The sequence below is a fragment of the Salarias fasciatus genome, chromosome 6 (genome assembly GCF_902148845.1).
Source record: "Salarias fasciatus chromosome 6, fSalaFa1.1, whole genome shotgun sequence".
NCBI classification, from domain to species: Eukaryota; Metazoa; Chordata; class Actinopteri; order Blenniiformes; family Blenniidae; genus Salarias; species Salarias fasciatus.
This window is the reverse complement of record NC_043750.1, coordinates 10,841,909-10,848,339: the sequence shown is the minus strand read 5'-3', so window position 1 is coordinate 10,848,339 and position 6,431 is coordinate 10,841,909.

The following is a 6,431-nucleotide window of genomic DNA, read 5'->3' as shown; positions in this document are numbered from 1 at the left end:
TTAACCCCGTGCTCAGATTATCATCACAGCCTATTATTTCCGTCATCCAGCCTCGGCTCGCCGTGCGTGCGCGCACCTGCTTTCCGTCTGTGCGCTCCGCTCGTGTGTCTGTCTGTGTTTTGTCTTACAGGCGTGACGACACATCCTGCCATCAAGGCCAAAGGTTGCTAAGCAACTTCACTCCTGCCTCCTGTCAGAAAAAAGATGCCTCCCTGCTGACTGGCTCACAACCTTAACTGTCTCATCTTCTGCCGTAGATGTAAAGTCTCACGGAAGATGCTGCCCGTGCGCGCACGAGCGCTCATGCATCTGAATAGACCAGTTTGCGTTTACGCTCACAGATGGGGGGAGAGCGAGAGAGAGAGAGGCCAAGCGCTCCGTGTAATAGATTTCTTGCCTACTGATAAAAGAAAAGATGAGTCAGTGTTGCTGCTAAAAGACAGAGTTGACATGATAACATAACATCTGTGAGCCTGAGCCGCTGCGTGTTGATTTGCTGCTATAGAGCAGACGTGGAGCCGCCTGAGGGCCACACGCAGCCCTGACAAGGCCACGAGGGTCCAGGGACAAAACGTGAAGCAGAGAAAACTTAAGATGGCAGCTTGGGTGCACCCTCACTTGTCTTCATGTGTTGAGAAATAACAACTCGAATCACCGTTATCAGACAAAACGCACAAAGAAATGAAAAAAAAACGTGACTGGTGCAGAGCAAAAAATGGGAACAGAACTGAATTTAACTTACAACTCAGCCGAGCAAAGCCATCATGCCAGCTCTGCAGCAGGTAACGCAAGTTTAGAATAACGTGGAGTTTCATTGGACATCATACCCGTCTATCTGGAGCGCCGTAGTGCGCTGAACTTCAAAACCTCCAGGTCAAAAACATGCTCAGCAACGAAAAAATTAACCTAAAATAATATTTCCTGGAATACACATTTCACTGAATTATTTACTCATATAAAAAAGTGTTGTTGTTTTTTTTTCTGGCATGCACCTGATAATTATCTTGAGTCAGCACTGACCTGTTTGCCACTGGAACACAGGTTATTAGGTTTTGTTCTCACAGTATTCAAATTATCCGGAGTTCAAAAAACAAGGAACTGGTTAGAAGCAGCTACATGAATGTGCCGGATAGTGAATGTGTGCAATCAAGTTATTTATCCTTTTTAAACAAGATATTTGTGTGTGTGAGTGAACAGGTGAGTTAACTATTTACTTGAGCTTATGTCTTATGTCTAAAAATGTCTCACAATATTATTTATGATCACATTTTCTCGTAATTAAGCTGGAAATGCTCTATAAACATTATTCAAATGTCAGCGTTGTCACACAGTTTCTCTTGAAATATTTAGGTTTTCATTAAATTCATACATTATAATGTCTGTGTTGTGCTGAATTGTTTATTTCCCTGTTCCTTTTAAGTGCAAATGTCTCACATTATTATTATTTTTTTTTGTGTGCTTTCTACTTTAGTCTCACTAGTTTTTATCCTGTGTCATCCTGATAATTCACGGGTTTGTTTCACTGCGTTTGTTTCATGTTTGATTTTGGAATTGTTTGCGTCTGTGTCCACGTGGGGTTATAAATATGAATTAGCATTTTACACCTTTTATACTTTCACTGCCACGTTTTTGTTTCCACATTGAGGTTAACGTCTCAGAGGCAGCAGACAGAGACACATAATTCCAGATGATTCCTTTGTCCCACTGCTCTGAAAACCGAAACTGTACGAGGGTGACACCGATACCGCTGACCGTGCAGTGCGTGTGTGTGTGTGCGCGTGCATGTGATCTGTTCACCTCTTCATATGCTTCTTCTCTAACCGGGTCAAGTCAAGCAGCGGGCGGCTCGGTGTCACGGGCTCATGTGTTTCTGGATGTGCGCTGCTGTGTACGTTTGCGCCGTGCATCAGGATGTGCCCTCAGGTGATTGCCATGGCAATTTCAATGATTGATCAGGATTATTGATCTGTAATCGAAGAGTGTGTGCATGTGTGTGTGTGTGTGTGAGTGTACGTACGTGCGTACAAACGTGTGTGAGTGAATGACGATGGCATTGAATAAAACACTTCCCCATATATAAAGTTATGTGATGGTCACCATGGAAACACACCCAAGGGGCGCCTACCACACACTGATAATAATGTTTGGCCTAGATACCCATCCTCATCCGATAACACGGGGAATGTATTTCTGTATTAGTGTGCGGCGCATGCGTGTGTGCACGCGTGTGCGTCTCAGGACTGATGTAAACCAGCGTTTGAACACACACCGCGGCGACGGAGCCGGAGTGAAAAATGCATGAAATGATTCCGCGGAGCAGAAAGAGTCTTGCGTGCGTTACACAAGACAGTAAATGTGAGAAAGGATGTGAGAGGGGAAACTAACGGGGAGTGGGAGTGGAAGCGCACAGCCGGGGAGACCCAATAACGACTGATTACAACCGAGACACACACACAGACACACAGACACACACACACACAGGCAGAGGCTTCAAACAATGCTCATCGGTTTCCTCCTGTAGGGGAAGACGCTAGCTGTGGTTGAGTGTGTCCTAGATCTTCAGCCGTGTTGTTCGGATACACTGAATCTTTGATGCGTGCTGTAGTTGTAAGAGTTCTAATAGCCGTGAGGAGTCCGTCTGCTGTGGGCGTCGATCGGGTATTGCACCGTGTCTCCCTACTCTGACTGAGGATCTAATCTTAGATTTCCGACACAGTCCAGGTAACGCCGCTGGTTTGTGTGCGAGCTCAACCTCCTGGCCGAGGCCAGATATCTCGATAATTTGGTGTGGGACATTTGCGGCCCCGAGGTGGGACACGGATCGGCTCGGGCGATGCTATCGCTTCATATCCAACACCATCAGCCCAAAGAAATTTCTGCTCTGGATTATGACTCCACACAAATGGCCGACAAATGAAATGATTCATCGGGCTTTGTCACAGAGTATGAGCTCCTGGAAGTGGTGGGGAGAAACGGCGCTCTTTCGAGGGAAAAATGACATGCCTTGGTGTTTTTGATGATGTTGATGGAAGGTGCTGTCACAGCCATCCATCACTCATATCTGCTTTATCCTGTGGGGGGGGTCATGGGAGGGTGGGAGCGTATCCTGGGACACCACTGTCAGTCCATTACAAGGCTGCTGTCAAATACATCAATCTCAATTATTTCCATGTACATTAAAACACTCCTGAGACGTCTGCATGAGCGCGTCTGCATCGGTTTACTTATGCAGCGCATTCTCACTCCTTCAGCCGTCTCTTTGGACTTCATGTGATCAGCGGCACTCACACACACACCATCACACACATTATCACCTTCAACAAGTTGATGGGAAGAGCTGGAGTTAAAAGGCAAGTAGATCTGAGGCAGGGTGTTTGGTTCGATTCCCATCCCCCTGCCCACGTGTCAAAGTGTCCCACTGCAGCTCAAATTGCTCCCAGTGGATGGATTGAGCCCAGTGGATGTGTGAGTGTGTGAATGGGTGAACGTGATCGACAGCATAAAGCGCTGTGGGCTCCAATCAAACAGTGTGAAAAGAGCTATAGAAGTGAAGTCCATCGCCTTGACCAGTTCAATCCATCCATCCATCCGTACTGCACCCTGGACAAGTCCATCTGTCACAAGCATGCATGCTTCTGGACTGTGGGAGAAAACCGGAGAACTTGTAAGAAATCTATACACACACAGGAAGAACATGCAAATTCAAAAGGTCCACCCAGTGTTTGAACCCATGACCTTCTCATGAGAGCAGCGGCCACCGCTCCACCCTGCAGTATTCAATTCAATTCAATTCAATTCAACTCAACTCAGTTCAGTTCAATTCAATTCAATTTGTTTTCATCATGTCAGTTACAGTCTTATTGCATGACACTGATAAGTGCCATGAACCAGGTACAGGCGAGGTAAATTGTCTGCAGTGAAGGAAAAGAGGCAGAGAGCGATAAAAGAAAGAAGTTGACACCAGACAGATAACACACACTTGGCAGAGTCGAGTGTTGGGAGGCACAGATCACGAACTTCCAGCTCCACGAACTTTCATTTCCACCTTGATACTATAGGGACTAACAGATGGAAAAAATGGAGAAGAGAGAGAGAAACAGTCCGTGTTGAAAGAAGGTTACAGAAAGTTAACTAATCAATGATCCAGGTTTACCTGAGGCAGCTCAGAGTAACTTCTGCTGCCGTTGGTGGAGTGAAATTTGAATATTATCCTTTTGAATTAACTCACTGGAAACAGTTTTAACAATATTGTAACAGTGAGCTTCGGGTAGTTTAAAACTAATTATTCATCAATATGTGCTACAACTTATTTCCATCCAACTTTCCATGATTGTGGGATGATTTTACACACAAGTCACAAGTCTCAACACTGAATATTCTCACAACTCAAATTCACACTCAAACTTTACAATCTGCCTCTAAATGTATTTTTTTAAAAACAGGAAACATGCAGCGGGAGAATCTAATATTCTAAAGTTTCCTTTTTCCAGCAGCTATTTTAATTTTTGGGGAACTTATCATGTTTTTTCTCTGGCTTTGACTGGCAGGGCAGTGAACTGAAGAGCTATTCGTCAGCCTACACCACCTGAGGTCGACACGTCCACCCAGCTGAACTCCAGCAAGGAACCACCATGGAAGTGTTGGTGGATTTCAAAAGAATAGATCCACACCTACAGCACTCCACCCTCTGCATCAGCGGACAGGAAGTAGAGAGAGTGGAGAGCTTCAGGTTACACATCTCGACTGACCTCACAGGAGGAACCTGCAGGAGGGACCTGCAGCAGGTGGTGAGGGCGACTGGGAAAATGACTGGGACCACTCTACCTCCCCAGTGGCTTAATCCAGAAGAAGACCATGTTCATCACAAACGATCCCACCCACCCTTGACACTCCCCGCCCTCCCCGCGACCCTCCAGAAAGCGATATTGGGCATTAAAAGCCAGAGCAAACCGCCTCAAGCACAGATTGTACCCACAGGCCGTGAAAGTCATCACCCCAGTCCCACCCTGACTGCACTAACCTCTCCACACAGCCCAGAACTGACCCCCACCCCCACCCTATTCTATTCTATTCTATGTTGAAAAGTGAAAAAAAGGTAGTATATTTTCTTTGACATACACATTTTTGACTCACTTAGCTTGTTTTAATTGGAATGATCATGACCTTCCCACACTTTGAGAACCCTTGCACCATGAGAGTCCTTGAATACGCTTATAGTGATTAAATCGTGTAACTGTGACATACAGCAGGTTCCATACATTGCTTCACCACAGGCTCCTAAAGAAATAGTACTCTGGACTTCACTAGAATTGTGCAAAATGGGCACATATACCCTATACGTACAGTTTCACCTTCAGATCCAGGTTTATATGTTCCGCTATCTCCAGCCTCCCCCTTCTTCTCACCTATTGTGTCAGTACAGTAATTGAGATCGGTGTGATTTTCACACTTTTCGCGCTGAGTTCACGTGCTATCCTGACTCCCCTTTCTCTGCCTCCCCTGCAGTCACTTCATCCTGACGTTATAGAGCTCCGGCTGAGTGTGTCCGTGTCCAAAACTGGCCTCCGGGCGGTGGATAAATTCTTCTGAGGCAGCCAAACAACAAATGGGCTTCTCCTCCAGCGCAGCAAACATAATGTTTTTGCCCCGCTAGTAACATCCAAGAATAGCGCCATTGTCTATTTTTAATCCATCCAAATTTGTTTTCTCGCATTTAATGAGTATTACAGGCCCTCAACAGTCACTGCTGTGGGACTCTTGTTTTGTGTCTAATGGAGTGTAAACAGCGCAGACCTTCTTCAGAAATGATTTAGAACCCATGCATAGTTACTGAAAAACAAATCTCCAGGAGAGTATTTAAGAGAAGTGCTCCCTCTCAGCTGTTTGCCGAGACCTGCTGGATGCCGCGGCTCTAATAGCCGATCGGCTCCCAGACTGGGATCCAGAGAGCGCCGGGGGGCCTGCGGGGAATTGCAGGGAGCCCCCAGAAAAATGAGCAGCAGTTCACTTTCACTGCTATTCTGGGATGTCGAGGATGATCATTCCGCATTTTTTACCCATTGCCTTGTTAGCACAGCTTTTAGTTTCAGAAATTTAGGTTCACATTAGAGCATTAGGAGGTTTCATTTAGTAGGTTGATATAATTTGCATTTGGCAGCAGCTTTTAATTGGGCTGCATTATACTGAGGGGTATTTCTCATATTCTGCAACTGGATGGACTGATCATAACATTACAAAACACTTGAACACTTTTATAGGCAGAATTTGTTGCAGAGCTGATGTGTTTAATCACAAGCGGGAGGAGAAAGTAGTGTGTGTCCAGTGGTGTAGTGGGTTTGCACGCTCCACTGCCAGTTGAATATAAATTTGACTAAACAGTGACTGTAAGGCTGTGTGAATATGAACGTGTGTGATTGTTTCGCTGTGACTAT